Source organism: Pinus tabuliformis, chromosome 3_1, assembly GCF_031772625.1.
Source record: "Pinus tabuliformis cultivar Carrire ecotype Pingquan chromosome 3_1, CPIR1, whole genome shotgun sequence".
NCBI lineage: Eukaryota > Viridiplantae > Streptophyta > Pinopsida > Pinales > Pinaceae > Pinus > Pinus tabuliformis.
Genome location: NC_142301.1, coordinates 306,108,235 through 306,126,171, shown reverse-complemented (window position 1 = coordinate 306,126,171; position 17,937 = coordinate 306,108,235). Strand labels below are relative to the sequence as shown.

General features: G+C 35.6%; 1 long non-coding RNA gene across 4 annotated transcripts; it reads right to left on the bottom strand.

The window, feature by feature from the left end:
- Positions 1–6,380: 6,380 nt before the first annotated feature.
- LOC149187005 (uncharacterized) lies at positions 6,381–7,486 on the bottom strand. Of its 4 annotated transcripts, none has more exons than XR_016256176.1 (4): positions 7,161–7,486; positions 6,985–7,064; positions 6,869–6,889; positions 6,381–6,778 (listed from the first exon to the last, which is right to left on the bottom strand). It is a non-coding gene; the product is annotated as an uncharacterized LOC149187005 (long non-coding RNA). The 4 variants fall into 4 exon arrangements; XR_016256175.1 differs by having other exon boundaries at positions 6,381–6,689; XR_016256177.1 differs by having other exon boundaries at positions 6,869–7,064.
- Positions 7,487–17,937: the final 10,451 nt, after the last annotated feature.

Sequence of the window (17,937 nt, the reverse complement as noted above, 5' to 3'; positions counted from 1 at the left end):
CAATAATGCTGCAACTCCTGGGCTCCTATCTTTACTTTTATCAACCCGGTAGTTCGTAACAAACTTGGAAGCGATGGTGCTATATGCACAAGTACTAGCTCTTGCCGCAACTATCACTTGGTCAGTTGGCACAAGTCCACTAGGAGCTTAAGCCAACTTCTATGAGCGCTTAGAAGAAGCTTTTTAACTGATGGACGAAAGCTAACTCGAAGGAAGCTAATCTATTTGCGAAAAGAGATTGAAAACTTGAGGAAAACGCAAACCCTAGCAAACCCTAATTCTACCAGCTAGTCCTTACTGATGCAAAGGAGAGAATGCAAACTACTAAAAGAGATGCCATTACTTTTATGAAGGTAAAATACATGTGTCTAGACTACCTCTATCTGAAGAAAACATCTTTTTGTATTTTTGACTAAGTTATTGGAATTATCAAGCATGTGCTTTTAACTGGCTTGTTACTGTGCAGGGGTGGATCAAGGAGGAGAAATGCTTGGAAAAGGTTGGGAAGGTTTAGAGAGGGTCTAAGGAGTCCCTAACACCCTTCTGGAGAGTTTCACAAAGTTTGGCTCTCCGGCAACCTCATTTGTGAGCTTGTACAGGAAGTCTACAGGGGTTCTACAAGATGTTTCAGGGATTTCTACAGGATGTTCAGAAATTTCTACAGGATGTTCTAAAATTGGATTTTGGAGGATGGGTGAGTGAGAGAAGATGCATGAATGGATACGGGGGTAGGGTAGGGGCCTAAAATGACCCAGTGACTGATGGATGAAGTGATGAGAGGGTGTGGAAAGCTGACTTGACTTAAAGAAGGCTAAGACAATGGAAGAGCAGGAAGGTAGGGTTACATGGGCAGAAGAATAGTTGTGAGACGAGGAACCTAACTAGGAGATGGAGTAGCTGGCCTGGATGAAGCTTAGGTGGATGAAAGAGTGATGGAGATGCCCTGCACGGTGTACACTTAACCGAATCAACCAAGTCCTGCACACAATCAAAATCTTAGCTAATCTATCCTAACTGTTAACAAAACAAATGAACAGCAGCTCTATTTCTAAAGAGAACCATGTACAGCACTTAAGCAAAGAAACATCTCAAAAGGTCTGAACGCATGACTAACTTCTACAAATGAAGACATTACACCAAAGATTGCATGGTCAAGCAAACTAGTGTTTTTGTTGGGCAGCTCTATTTCTGCAATTCCAGCCCCTGATCCAATAAGGGAGAGGTGAAACTGAGAGTGTAGACAACCCCTTTTCCTGGAGCTTTATCGATTATTATCCTATCAATCTATTCTACACATCTGAAGCAATTCTATTCATCAACAGTGTTCTATTTAACCAACACAACTAAATCTTGCCCCACAATACCACGTTTCAAATGCATAAAAGGAAAATCACCATGCCTAAAGAAAAGATAACAATACAAAGAAGGAGGCCCTAGGCTCTCAGGTTGGGCCCAACCTCGAGAGCTATGGCTCCTATAGAAAACTCAGAGCTGATATCAAATCTGACTGCTTCTCATTATCAAAAAATAATCATAAGTCAAGAGTTATGCCAACAATGGCTACAAGAGAACAAAATAGAGCTAGCAGCACTGTAGTGCAAAATATGCAAGAGTTTTCCAAAAGTCCCTCACGAAGGCTGAGGCCTTAACATTTATACACCACGAGGCCCTAGCTGGCCTCCTAAATCTATGGGACTTGGCTGCCCAAACTGTGAGTGAACAGCTCCTTCCAAAAAATTTGCTTGGCTGCCTTCTAGATCTGTTTTTGGTGGCCTTTGGAGCTCGGAGTTGGGGGTGAAGATCCCAAGGGAGGCTATTTAATGCCATAGACAACCCCCCTATGAATCCTCAACCCAAGCTTGGCTGTCTCCTAGCCCATGTCTGCTCGGTTTTGCTCCAACATGTGTCAAAAAATCCTGAAATGAGCACGTGTTAGCCACCTAGGAAGAGTGACTACCCTTATTCGTACAAATGACATAAACATACTAAAAAAATAATGCACAAGTTATGAAAAATGAAGGATTGAACAAGGATGATTAGGCCAAATGAGCCCAAAATGTTACCAAATTTGGGGCTCATCAACAGCCCATTCACGTGAACCTCAACATTCTTCCTTTGGGTTCATATGATGTTTTAATTGGAATGGATTGGCTAGAAAAATGTTGGTCCTTCGTTGATTGCAAGCAGAAAACCATCAGTTTTATTTTCGAATCAGGACAGAGGAGGGAACTACAAGGAATCAAGTCTAACACCAAGCTATGCCCCATTACTGCCAGCCAGCTAGGGAAGTGTATTAGGAAGGGTTGTCAAATATATGTTGTTCAAGTGGGATTTACCAACTCCAAGAATAAAATGACCTCCTTGGGAAATATTCCTGTCATCTAAGAATTTGCTGAAGTATTTCCTGAATCTATCCTCGGTTTACCACACAAGCGAGATATTGACTTCACTATTGAACTTATCCCGGCTACAACCCCGATGTCCAAGGCTCCTTACTGAATGAGCATACCTGAGTTAATAGAACTCAAAATGCAACTTCAGGAGCTTCTGGATAAAAAGTACATTCGCCCCAGTGTGTCCCCGTGGGGAGCTCCAGTCCTATTTGTACGAAAGAAAGATGGAACATGGAGATTTTGCATCGATTATCATCAGTGAAACAAGCTGACTATCAAGAATAAATACCCCTTTCCACGTATTGATGATCTATTCTATCAAGTCCAAGGAGCCAAGGTCTTTTCAAAAATCAACTTAAGATTTGGCTACCCCTAGAAAAGGATAAAGGAGGAGGACATCTATAAAACTACATTCCGAACTCGTTATGGTCATTACGAGTTTGTAGTATTGCCATTTGGCCTCACAAATGCCCCAACTACCTTTATGAGTTTGATGCATGGTATTTTCCAGCCCTATCTTGATAAGTTTGTGTTAATTTTTATTGACGACATTTTGATATACTCTAAAAATCAAGAGGAACATGAAGAACATTTGAGAATTGTGCTACAAACTTTACGAGAGAATCAGTTATATGCTAAATTTAGAAAATGTGATTTTTTCAAAGATCAGATCCAATACTTGGGACACGTTATATCAGCAGAAGGGATAGCGGTAGACCTAGAGAAGATCAAAACCATTATGGAATGGACCGCTCCAAAGAATGTCACTGATATTAGATCCTTCCTAGGTTTAGCTGGGTACTACCGTTGGTTCATTGAAGGGTTTTCAAAAATTGCCTTTCCAATGACTTCTTTACAAAAAAGGGGCGCGCCTTTCAATGGACAACAAAATTCCAACAAAGCTTTGAAAAATTAAAACACCTACTTACCACGGCACCCATGCTAAAAGTGGTGGATCCAGAAAAGTCCTTTGTGGTATGCACGGATGCAAGTAAGGAAGGTGTTGGCGGAGTGCTGACTCATGAAGGTAAAGTTATAGCTTATGAATCACAGAAATTGAAGGAATATGAGCAGCGATACTCCGCTTATGACCTGGAAATAATAGCGGTAGTGGATGCACTCAAAATGTGGCGACATTACCTGTTGATGAAGAAATTGCTTCTACTAACAGATCATAGTAGCCTTAACAATTTCTTCAACCAATCCGGCCTTAATTCCCGACAGGCCAGATAGATGACATTTTTAAGTGAGTTCGACTTTGACATGAAGCATCTAAAAGGGAAGGAAAATTAGGCGGCTAATGCACTAACTAGGAAGGTACATTGCACCTATGAGATTTAGATCAGTCAAGCATGCTCAAACATTCCAGAAATTATAAAGGAGGCATCAGTCAAGGACCCAAAATATACTTTTCTTTGGTAGCAAACAAAAGAAGTTGTGTTAAGAGGAGAAAAATCATATTTCAACATAAGTCTGGATGACATCCTTACTTTCAAAAATAGAATCTATGTTCCTAATCAAAGTGTTGTTAAACAATTAATAATGGATGAATTTCATCAGAAACCTTGTGCGGGCCACCCAGGTTACCAAAAATTATTAGCAGCTATCAAGAAGGGGTATTTTTGGCCTGGGTTAAGGAAGGATATCACGGAATATTTATCCAAATGCTTGGAGTGTCAGTTGGTTAAGGCAGAGCATCAGCATCCCGCTGGTTTGTTACAACCACTGCCCATTCCAGAATGGAAATGGGAAACCATATCATTGGACTTCATCACAGATTTACCCCGCACCAAGAAACAACATGATTCAATTATGGTTGTACTAGACAAATTGAGAAAAACCGCACATTTTGTACCTGTGAAATCCATATACAAAACTGTGGAAATTGCAGACTTGTTTATGAAGGAAATCTTTTGACTACACGGTATACCCAAGGTGGTAATTTCAGACAGGGATGTGAAATTCACATCCACATTCTGGAAAGCCCTCTTTTCAGGATTGGGTACCCAGATCCAATTTAGCATGGCTTACCATCCCCAAACAGACGGACAAACTGAACGGGTGAATCAAGTACTGGAAGACATGCTACGCATGTTTGTAATGCAACAACCACATAAGTGGGAGGATTACCTCCACCTCATGGAATTTGCATACAATAATGGACATCACGAATCATTGGGCATGAGCTGCGTTGAGGTATTATATGGAAGAAAGTGCAGGGTCTCTATGGACTGGAATAACCTTGTTAACAAGCTAGCATTGGGCCCCGACATGCTAGCAAAAATGGAGGAAGTCGTTAAAAAAGTTCGATAGCATTTAAGGACTGCTCAAAATAGCAGAAAATGTATGCAAATAAAAAAATGACGTACAGATAATTTTAGCCAAGAGATCGTGTTTATGTAAGAGTAAAGCCCCAAAAAAGTTCCTTACAGTGTAGGGGTTGTGCTAAATTAGCACCTTGATACTGTTGACCCTTTCAGGTCTTGGAACAAATTGGACCAGTAGCCTATAAACTTGTGTTTCCAAGCCACATTGGGGTCCACAACGTTTTTCATGTTTCGTTGTTAAAGAAATATGTGTACAACCCACATCATATAATAAACTAGGAAAAGATTCAAGTAACAAGTTAAAGATTATATATATTCTGTCAATTGTTTTGAAGGAATATGACTGTAATTATTGTATATGAAGGTCGAACCGGAATGAGAGTTTCTGGCAGAACCTCTTCATATTCTCGATCGGAGAGAAACCACCCTGCAGAGGCGAGTCATCACCCAGGTTAAAGTGCAATGGAAGCACTTTGGCCCGGATGAGGCAACCTTGGAAAAGGAGGAGTTTATGCGAGAAGCTTATCCGAAGTTGTTTGCTTAAAACTAGAAAGAACACCAGGGACAATGTTCCTCACATGGTGGGGAGATGTAACACCCCTGGCTCTTTGGAGGATAATACCCCTGCCTTGGAAAGGGAAATATAGGGGGGAAAAGATGAAGGAGGAAACTATCCTAGAGCTGGAAAAAGGAACCAATGGGAAGTTGCTCATGAACAGTCAAACTAAGTGCAGGACTTGAGGTTGGAAAGTGAAGTCCCGAGGCCCAAGGCATTGACTGTAATTGGAAATTATTCCAGAAGAGAAAGTGCTCGGGGGAGAGCCTGGACATAATCGCCAGGCTCGTGGCTGGGAGGAGAGACTTTCTAAATATTTGTTGCAGTTCCACTAATAATTAAAGCGGATAAGCACTGTAGCCTCTTTTGTTTAAGCATAGATAATAATAGAATGATAGAATAAATGTTACCTACAACATCATTATAGTTCATCATATAACATGAATAATATGCTTGACTCGTGGTAGATTGTGCACAAGCAAAGAATACATTTATTAATATTGTAAATCAATTCAATACTCAAAACAGGAAGTCAAAAAGGAGGTTCCAGTGTAGTAACCGGTCCAGTTATACCATGAAACTGTAGAACTAGTAATCGATTGAGACCCAAATGGGTCAATCAGTTCCTACAATCTTGTTCTACACTTTATTAAACGAAAGCAAATCATCTCTGAAACCACCGGTGGAATGTGGTAATAGAGTAATGCTATCTCTGTCCTAAAGAGTCGATTAAACCCTCGGCATGAAGGAACTCTAGATTTCCACCATTAAGATTATTACTGATAGCATCAAATGTATTAAATATAAATACACAAATATCTGATGGCAACAACTGTGTTAAACATAAATACGTAGTTATCAGGTAGCAACAGACGTGTTAAGCATAAACACGTATAAATCAACATATTTGCGAATCATTAATTATAAGATCGCATCACTAAAACAAAAGACCAATAACTGTGTTAATGATTTGAAACGGAGAAACCTTGCGGAAATCAAAAAAATCATATATGAATATATTGTAACATAATCAAGTCTTTAAACTGAACAATTTATTGTATCAGATTACAGGACCTATGGCAATTATATAGAAAAGACTAGAACTAGACCAAGTGAATAAAATCTTTGATTATTATGAAACCCTCATGCGCATATAAACCCTCGTTACATAACAAAACCCTCGACTGAGGTGAACATTGGCAGTCCCATGACCTTTAACATAATTTACTAAGATCTAAAGGCGTAATAGTCCTTCGGACTAATAAAACAAACAGCCGACTCAATAGTCATCAAATACACAGTCCTTCCAGAAAATGTAAAGGTCAGGCACCGACCCTAAAACCCTGCGATATGATTATCGTAGGCATCTACCTTAACAAGCAAATTGAACAAGCTATAGTGAACGAATCCAACCTGTGCAAAGTAGTGCATAGTGTTAGTTCTCAGGATCTGAGGGGCCGCAAACCAAACCCGCCTGAACCCAGATAGAAGCAGCAAGTTACCTGCACAAACCCAAGACCCTGATATCAGATTTACATATCCTTAAGTTTAAAAGACACTGCGAAATGGAGTAAGCAATGGCTCATTCTTACCTGATCCCTGAAGGTTCCCGCCTGTTTAACAAAGAAAAACGATGTTATCGATCAATATAAATATTGCAAACAAATTTGATAACTATAATATGCCTGGTGGGGTAAAATGTCTCAACTCCTGGAGCTCGCCCTCGATTATCCTCCTCTGTTGCTAAAACTGAACAGTATGGCGATGCCTGTGGATGGGGAGGTTTTCCTGTCAAACCAACATCAACCGGAGGAAGTAAAAATTGCAGAGGAAACTGATGGTTAGACTCTGTAAAACTGTATAGAAATGATTGAGTATTGTTACCTCGCCAAGAAGGACTTCCTGTAAAACCCATGTTGCTGGAACAACAACTTGCAGAACCAAGAAAAGACTGGGCAGCGAATCTTGCTACAGAACAGCCACACCAGCACAGCCCATCAAACGCAAATGCCTCCCCATCCGGCCAAAGGCGGGAGAAGTATCCCTGGACCTGCCCCAATCCTGCACTATCGTTGGATTACTCCCTGGCAGATCGACGAAGGTAAGTAGCTACAGATGTCAAGCTGAGATTTAGGCGCAAAACGAGGAGGCGACAACAGATAGTCACACATGGCACCGCGTGGACGAGCAGACCCTGTGCTGTTACTATATAGTCGTATGTCAGATCCCCAAATGCAAGTGAGGCCATGTGCCTCTTTAATGTGGCACCCAGGCCTTAATGGAGACTGTACATATGTATTAATATGACATAAACGCGATCAAAGCCATTTCAATATGCATCGTAAATATCATATACATCGTAATTAAAATGGTTTAATTTAATAAGTGATTGGTGGACTGTGTAACAAATAATTTTTTTTTATTATGTATTTTTTCTAAGGGTTAAGACGTTACACACTTGCACTCATCTCAACATTGAAGGAATAAACATTCATGGGGGGAAATTTTAAATTATGAACTTTTGAATAAAAATATAATTTTTTTGTTTTGAAAAAATATATAAAAACTAAAACATTTGCTGGATGCTTATTCTTAAAATAAATATTTTTTTTACATAGTAATATTTAAAATAAACAAAATATTTATTATATATAATAGTTATTGTAATTTTTTTTTTTAATTATTCAAAAATAATAGATTACAGATACTTTAGAAATGCGTTATATTATTTGGTTTTTTTTTTTTTTTTAATATTTAATTTTAAACATTCTTATAGAAAATTTCATGCATTTTTAAAAATATAATTTTTTTTTGGACAAAATATATAAAGAATAAAATATTTGCTGGATACTTATTCTTAAAATAAATATTATTTTTTACATAATAATATTTAAATAAACAAAATATTTATTATTTATAATAGTTAGAGTATTTTTTTTTTTAAATTATGCACAGATAATAAATTACATATACTTTAGGAATGTGTTATATTATTTGGTTTTTTATTTTTTTTTTGAAATATTTAATTTTAAATATTTTTATAGGAAATTTCATGTATTTTTAAAAAATTACTCACTTTGGGTTAGAGTAAATTATTAGTATTATTTTTTATCTCAGAATTTTGTAATTTATAATGATTTTTTGAGATTATTTTTCAGATTAATCATATAGAATAATTTTCTCGTTATCAATTTTCTAAAACAAATTTAATAGTTACAAGAAGTTCCTTAATTATGAATATTCATCTTAATTTTACCATGAATATTATTAATTTTTAGACAAACTTTCTTACAAGACCATGGGCCAATACCATGACTTATCAATACCACATCACCAAAAACCATAACTCATTTCAAAAATAAAAAGTAAAAATTATAAATATTTTAATTTAATTTAATTTATTAAATCTTTAAAATTAAAACTTAATACTTATGATAAATATACAATAGAACAAGATAGTAAATCTTGGATATTCACTACTATTTTACCATGGATATTATTAACTTGTAAATAGGCTTTGTCACAATACCATGGGCTAATGACATGAATTATCAATACCACTTGCCCAAAAACCATCACTAATTTCAAAATCAAAATATTTTATTTCAATTTTATTTTATAACATGTTTTAAATTAAATCTAAAAGCAAAAGACTATGGGAGATGTTGTAGTAGTGTAAATGTTCGTAAACATTTACATGTGTCCTCCATTAAAAAATAATAAAAGGTTAAAAGTAATTGCCTAGAAATGTTGTAATGTCCCTTAAAAAAATTGACATCAAAATAACATAAAAATTAAAATTAAAACCAGCCTAGATCCATCTTAACACAGGTTCTATCAAGCGCTGAGAGGGATCAAATCTCTCGAGGTGCAAACCTATTTTTTGAATGCAAAACTTGAGGTAAGGTTTGCACCTCGAGAGACAAAAATTTGAACATCTAATTATTTTGATCATTTTAAATATGTTGAATATGTCTAAGATTAATTTAGTCAATTTAATTTACAATTTGCTTAGTTACCTCAGTTTGTTGAGATGAGAGAGACTGTTAGTAACTTGAATGATGAAAAATGATGAAATACAAATTTTGAGTGCAAAGTGTCAATGTAACAATTTTGATAGATAGAAAATGTGAATAGTTAGAATATAGTCAATTACAAACAATATTCATTGCAATCAATTTGAAACTATTTTCTTCTACTATTCCTATTGGCACACCTATTAGTTTTTCCATTTCCTCGTATAGATCATAGGAAAGAGTACTTGGAATCATAGACCATTCAAATAAATAACTCAAACTATTGTAGTAAACAACATACCTTGTCTTTGTTGCTCTCCGATATTAATAGTAGTTTTCTCCAAATTCAGTCATTGTGACTTATGGAGTGTTAAACCCAAAATAATTTTCAATGGTAGTTATTTTCTAACAATGTTGAATGATGGAAAATGGGAATAATAGGAATGTACCCAATTATAAATAGTTTATAGTTTCAAGAAGCAAACATTTGGGGTAAGAAAACATTTTATTTAAGATAAAAATTCAAGTATTGTATTTATGGTTGAATAATTTTTATGTGCTTACACTGAGAGAGAGTGTGTGTGTTTTGGGGGTGAGAAGAAGAGACAAGGGGAGATAGAGATATAGATGGGGGGCGGGCAGGACAGAAGAGAGAGGCAAAGACAAGGAGGTAGGAAGAGATATAGATATGGAGAGAGAAATGTTAGAGAGAGAGAGAGAGAGAGAAGGGGAAGAGAGAGAGAGGGAGGGGAAAGGGAGGGAAAGAGAGATAGATAGATATGGAGAGAGAGTGTGTATGTTTAGGGGCTGAGATAGAGAGATAGAGAAGGAGAGACAATGGGAGATAGAGATATAGATGGAGGAGGTAGAGATGTGCTTACACTGAAATCAATGCACACTATTAATCTAATTACTTTGAAATTAATGTACATCATACATCTTGTTGCATCAAATCAGAAATCAACATCTACACTAAAATCAATGCATCTAGTGCAAACAATCAAATAGGATTAGAAATCAACATCTATACTGAAATCAATGCATCTAGTGCAAGAAATCAAATAGGATTAGAAATCAATATCTACACTGAAACCAATGCATCCTCTGCAAGCAATCAAATGGGAGTAGAAATCAACATTGACACTAAAATCAATGCATCTAGTGTAAGGTATTAAATAGAATTATAAATCAACATCTACCCTGAAATCAATGCATATAATGCATGTGATCAAATAGGATTAGAAATCAACCACCACACTAAAAATCTAAAATATTCATGACTTTCTAGATCTAACTTCTATGTCTGTATTTTTCTCAGTGAGGGGAAAGGGAAGGAGGGGGGGAGGAGAGATAGATAGATATGGAGAGAGAGTGTGTATGTTTAGGGGCTGAGATAGAGAGATAGAGAAGGAGAGACATTGGGAGATAGAGATATAGATGGAGGAGGTAGAGATGTGCCAAAACTGAAATCAATGCACACTATTAATCTAATTAATTTGAAATTAATGTATATCATACATCTTGTTGCATCAAATCAGAAATCAACATCTACACTAAAATCAATGCATCTAGTGCAAACAATCAAATAGGATTATAAATCAACATCTATACTGAAATTAATGCATCTGGTGCAAGAAATCAAATAGGATTAGAAATCAATATCTACACTGAAACCAATGCATCTAATGCAAGCAATCAAATATGAGTAGAAATCAACATATACACTGAAATCAATGCATCTAGTTTAAGGTATTAAATATGATTAGAAATCGACATCTACACTGAAATCAATGCATATAGTGAAAGTGATCAAATAGGATTAGAAATCAATATCTACACTGAAATCAATGCATCCTCTGCAAGCAATCAAATAGGAGTAGAAATCAACATCGACATTAAAATCAATGCATCTAGTGTAAGGTATTAAATAGAATTATAAATCAACATCTACACTGAAATCAATGCACATAGTGCATGTGATCAAATAGGATTAGAAATCAACAACCACATTGAAAATATAAAATATACATGACTTTCTAGATCTAACTTATATATCTGTATTTGTCTTTGTGAGGCTCTTTCTTCTCCCCCCACTCTCCACCTTCCATTTTGTGTCTATCCTCCTTCCCCTCTCCTTCTCTCTCTTCCCCTCCCTCTCTTCCCCATCTCACTCTATCTGCCTCTCCCTAACTTCCTATATCTTTCTCTTCTTTCCTCTCTCCCCCTGCCATCTATATTTATATCTCCCTCCATCTCTCCTTATTTTTCTCTCTATCTCAACCCCCTAAACATATGTCATGCTCTCTCTCTCCCCCCATATCTATCTATCTATATATCTATCTCTCCCTCTTCCTTTCCCTCTCTATCTCTTCCCTCTCTCTCTCTCTCTCTCTCTCTCTCTCTCTCTCTCTACCCCCTCCATCTATATCTCTATCTCCCATCTATCCCTCTTCCTCCCTCCCTCTCTTTGCCTCTCTCTTCTACCCCCTCCCCCGCCCCATCTATATCTCTATCTCCCCTTGTCTCTCCTTCTCACCCCCAAAACATACACACTCTCTCTCCATATCTATCTATCTCTCTCTCCCTCCCTCTTCCTCTCCCTCTCTCTCTCCACCTTCTCTCTCTCTCTCTAACTCTCCATCTCTCCCTTGTCACTCCCTCTCCACCTTTCTCTCTCTATGTCTTTCTTCTCCTTCCAACTCCATCTCTCTCTCCCCCTCTCTCTCCTCTCTCTCAAGCCCTCTGTCTTTTTCCTTCCTCTCTCTCCCCTTCTCTCCTAGCTCCCTCTGTCTCTCCCCCCATCATACACACAGTCTCTTTCCACCCTCCAACTCTATCACTATCTCCCTCCTCTCTCCTTCTCTCTCCCACCTCCATATCTATGTCTCCCTGTCTCTCTCTTCCCCTTATTTCCCTATCTTTATCCTCTCCCTTTCTCTCTCTTCCATCGTCTCTTCTCTCCCTAATTCCATCTTCATCTCTCCCTTGTCACTCCGTCTCTTTCCCCCTCCAAATCTATCTTTCTCTTTCCCTCTCTCCCCCTTTTCTCTCTCTTCCTTTCTCTCTCTCCTGTGTCTCTCATCTCTATGTCTCTCTCCCACACTCTATTCCCCTTCCATCTCACTCACTTTATTGAATATGATCCCATTGTATTGTATTTAAGAAAGTATCTAAATTAATAAAAAACATAATTCGTTGTAAAATATTAAACCTATATTTTGGATCAATCATATTAAAGAAAATGCAATAGTAAAAAAAAATAAAAGAATCCCGCACTTTCTTTCCTCTATCATTGTTAATCACTTTTCTTTCTCATCGCTTGGATCCTTGGTTAAGATGCATTTATCTTAGTCCTTTATAATAATATTTATATTATATAAATTTCACATATGTATATATAAAGTATTCTCATTTTTTAATTTATTAAAACCTCCATTTAATCTCTATGAAAACATTGTTAGTAGTCGTGAGGATGGGGGGTTTAGATATACCTCAAAATTAATTATAACCTTTTTGCTCTTAGATTTAATTAAAAAATGTTAAAAAATAAAATAAAAATAAAATATTTGTAAAATATTTTTATTTTGAAATAAGTTATTGTTTTTAGGCATGTGGTATTGATAAGCCATGATTGGCCCATGATATTGTAACAATTAAAAGCATAGATCTATAACATAATAATCCAAAGTCTAGATGGCCCATGGTATTAATAAACCATGGTAGTATCCCATGGTATTATAATTTTCTTCCCTCCTCTCCCTTTCTATCTTTCTCTTGTGGGTATTGGCCCATGGTATTGTAAAAAAACTACTTAGAAGGTAATAATATCCATAGTAAATATTCATGATTAAAAATCTTGCCATATTGTAAATATTAAGCCCATGGGTAAGATAAAACAATGTAAACTTTGAAACGGGAACTGATACTGTTACCCGTTTCGTAGAGATAGCAAAAAAGTGACCTGATTTTGAAAAGGGGTGATGCAGAACACACATGTTTTTTTTAGAGCATAGTTTTTGGCACTTTAATTTTTTTTTTATGTACATCACGTTTTAGAATGGTAGTGATTTTCATGCTGATTTAAAAAAGTGAGCATTCTGCATCACACTCCTTTTTTAAAAGCCCTTTTTTTGGCTTTAAATTTTTTAATGTATAAAATGTAAATAATTATTTAGTAAATTTGATAATTTTTGAAGTGGTCGTTTTCTTCACATTTTTCTTGTTTTTTTATTTTAATTTTAAATTATTTTTTTTCGTGAGGTTTTTATTGTTTTGCATTTTTAAATTAGAAGGTCGATATTTAAACTTTTCAATATTCTACATATTTATACATCCTTAATTAATTTTTCAATCCACATGAAATAATTGTTTCTAAAAAACAATATTTTTTAACAATGGACATAAAAATAACCATTTTTAACATAAATATAACTAAAAAACTACACGTTTTGATAATTTTTTGCTAGAATTGACATGTCAAAATCACAATTTTTATACGATAATTTTAACTAAAAATGGTTAAATAATAGCTTTTTCTATGAATTTCATGTCAAAAAAATAATAAAAATCACTTTTTTTTCAAAAAATAATGATTAACTTAAAAATCAATGCAAAAATCACATATTACCAATATTGAACGTATAACAACCCTAATTGAGTGTTTATTCTTCTCATAAAATGTCAAAATCAAAACATTGCAAAGCTTGATTTACAAGCATAACTTAAATTTAATCAACAATGTCACGTAATCCAAACTCTTCGTCCTCTAGAGTTTCATCATTGTCTTCTTCCACAATATTTTTTGTTTCATTTTGCTCATTTTCCTCTTCTAATGGGTCTTTAATGTCTGCGAAACTCCCAATGTATGTCTTTCCAAACATTCCATATAATGGTGGTTGGGGTTCCTTTGCCTTTTTTGCCACACGTGATTCACTAAAGTCCCCTTTCTTCAACCCAATTTCTTGCATTGCATCTGGAAGAAATTGAAGAGCATTAATTCTTTGCTGAATGAAATTGCACTGTACTGGATCTTTTTCAATTGCAATGCAATTTCTTCCTTTTTGAAGGCAACATGCTAGTGTTGTACCTAATTATCAAGCACAAAAGAAATAATGAACTAAATTAGTACAATGACATATTAATTAAAAAAATAACATATTGAAATTCAATTCCATATAATAAAACTTACCTGAGCCAGAAAATAAATCCAAAACCCAATCTCCTTCATTTGAACAAATGTCTATAAGATAGTTAATCAATAATTGTGGTTTTTGATAAATGTTAACTATCTCTCCTTTTGCTTCTTTGTCTTCATATGTTAGTTTTCTCACAACAGCATCATAAGTCAGCATTTGGCTATGACTCTTTCTGTCTACCTGATTAAAAATCATAGACATATGGCTATCATCTTTTGCCCAACTATCAATATGAATGAACTCACAATCATTTATAAATTGTTGATCTTCATTGTGAAGAAGATTTGACTTTTCCCTGTAACATGAAATAGTAAAAGTTCAATTAACTTGTACATAAATAAATTTTTCAACATTAATCAAATATACATTTTAAACGTCTTACCATGTAAGCTGCATCCTTGAATTTGTTTTCCCCTTGAAGCTTGACAATATGATTGCCAATTGTGTGTCTGAATGAAATGTCACAAATCTCCATAATGGTGATGACGTGACTTCTACAAATCCCGCAACCACTTTACTAAAAGCTTGATAAGTATAAGGGTCACTATCATAGTCAATGTTTGGAATATTGAAACCATGGGGAATATCTGCAATGACTAGGGCATAATCCCTTTTAGGTATGAGTTTAGTAATGTTTTCACAGTCGCTTTGTATTACTTGATATTGAATAGTGTCTAGCCCATTCCAAATGAAATGATTAAGAGTTGGATCAAGTTGAATATCCTTAATACGTTGCTTCCTCAGTCTTTCGATCTTTATTTTTTCAATAAAGGTTTTGAAACTATCTGGCACTCCATTATCATCCTTCCTCATCTTTTATAAAATAAACAAATATATGTGTAAGTTATAAATTAAAAATAGTACACAGGTGAATAAAAATAAATGTATAAATCAAGATACCTTTTTAAATGCAAGATAAAAAGATTTTAATGTTGATGTAGAACTTGAATCTGGATAGTTGCGTACAACATCATCCCAACTATCCTCATTCAACAATCTAACCATTTGTTCTTGAATTTTCATGTAAACTTTGTGACTACATAGATAAAGTAACAAAAAGTTAATATAATGATATGTATAACAAATACTACCATGAACAACATGTTTTATTTAAAATATAATTATAATCTAGAAATAAATAAAAATATTTCAACAAACTTACTTTTGAAATTCTTCAAACATTTCCTCCAATGATAATTCCCCTGACCTCACACGAGATAATATTGTTTTGACAATTTTTTCATCTTTCACTCCTTGCATCGCCCTCCAAGGTGTGATAGTCATATCGTCTGGAAGATGCTTCATTTCAGGCGCTAATTTACTATTGCCACATATGAATGGCTTAGACTTTTTGACCTTCTGGTTTTTAATGGCAATGTCTTCCCACATGCTAAAAATCTCATCAATCAACCTCCAAACATCTCCAGTTCTAAATGCCAATTGGAAAATGTTATCAACACCTCTGAATAAATCACTATGTTTGCTGCCTTTTCCACCTTTTGAATTGGTTTTCTCTTCAATTTGATACCCTATTTCCATACAACATTCCTTTTGGAAATTTGCAGTAACTTTTGTCCTATCCCCACCACATTTTTCTTCAAATTCACTATGAATAAATCTAACCCTTTGGATGAAAGTCATAGACATCCTATATTCATTATCTAAATTATGATCCCATGCCATTAACTTTGCTTCTGTATCAGATAAACCAGTGTAAATGATACATTTCATTGTTTCAAAACGTGGGTTATTAGGATATTCCTCCATCAATTGTCTTTGAGCTTCTACAGAATGGTTCCCCCCAAGCACATAGTAATTGGTTTCAAAACATTTTGACTTATCAAATGCTTCTTTGTTGGGAACTTGAAGTGGATCAACAAGAAGCACATAACTAACCACATGAGCATATGGATTGTACCTCATCAATGTCTTCAAGTTGTGAACATGCAGATGATGTGGCTTTCTAACTTGATATTGACATTGTCCTTCACTTGCTTTATAGGTTTGCCTGACATTAAGCTGAAATGTGCAACCACCATCAATTAAGTTTCTCTTTGTCAAATTCTCTCGAATGACATTTTGTTTTGTTTTGATAATGCCATCTTCTAAATCAGCTCCTGGTGTAATGATTTCTCTGCTTTTTTTTGAAGTTTCACTAGGTTCTTGACTGCTGGTAATGACTGCTTCAAAATCATCAACTTTACTTTTCTTGGTCATAACATTCCCAACAGAGTTATTCTTGGGCATTGTTACTTTTGGATTTTTATGGCTCTTCTCAGTTCCAATGTCATCTTCAGTAATGACAACATATGTTTCATTGTCAATTTCAACTTCATCGTTCTCAAAAGTAACTTGTTTACCCTTGCTAGATTTATCCACCAAAGACCTTTTTTTTCTGATTCTTTGGATGTAGTTTTGTAGCATTATCAATTACTTCATTTTGCCTATTTTCCATATCTTCTTCTGACACTGAGTAAAAACTGCTGACAACTTTCATGATATCATTCTCAATGAAATGAATGCCTCCCAACCTAATTGAACAACTTTCAACGAAATTCTGCCAAACAAAATATCATATGTTAATAAAAAACAAAGTTAAAAAATATAGCGAGACACTTTCAAAAACGCAAAATACAAATATAAATAACAATACTTACGATGTTTTGTGTCATCTCATTTACGATTTGACTACACAACTTTGTAGATACCTCTCTCGTGTCATACAATGAATATGATAGTTGGTATTTAACCCTTTCATATGACTTGGGAGCTTTTGTAAGTACGTAAACAACTTTAGTGTCCGGTACCAAACACATATCTACGACTCTTCCCATCACCTCAAAAATTCCATTATCATTCGGTATATCGATTAATAGATATATATTCACATTTGTGCTTTCTCTTTCTTTCACATACCACATTCTTGATGGAAATTTCACCTCTTTCGAATTCTTCCAGTCTGAAAGCATCTTCTTATCACTTGAGGCACTTGAAAGATTTGTAGTCATGAGCTCAGGTGGAGTTCGTTCACCAATGTTTCTTTTAGATGCACCTTTATGAGTCTTTGGTCCAGAAAGATTCACTGAAATTCTCTTTGATGCCATTTTCCTGAAAAATAGAAACACATAAATCAGTAAATAATAAAAACATATTAACTTAAATTAACAACGAAAATATATCATAAATTTTAATCAACAATCGCCCATCCCACCGCCCCTCACATTCCAAAAGGACATGTATTAACATTCCAGTGTAAAAAAAGTAAATCACGAATAAAACATTTTGCTCAGGCGCCCTCACCCAACCCCCCCCCCCCCCCCGCATAGCACAGGCGCCCTCACCCACTCACCCCGCCGAAGCATCCCAACCCCCCCATCCCGGCGACCCGGGCGCCCTCACCCGCCCCACCGCCCGGGCGCCCCGGCCCAACCCCCACAACCCTCCCCGACC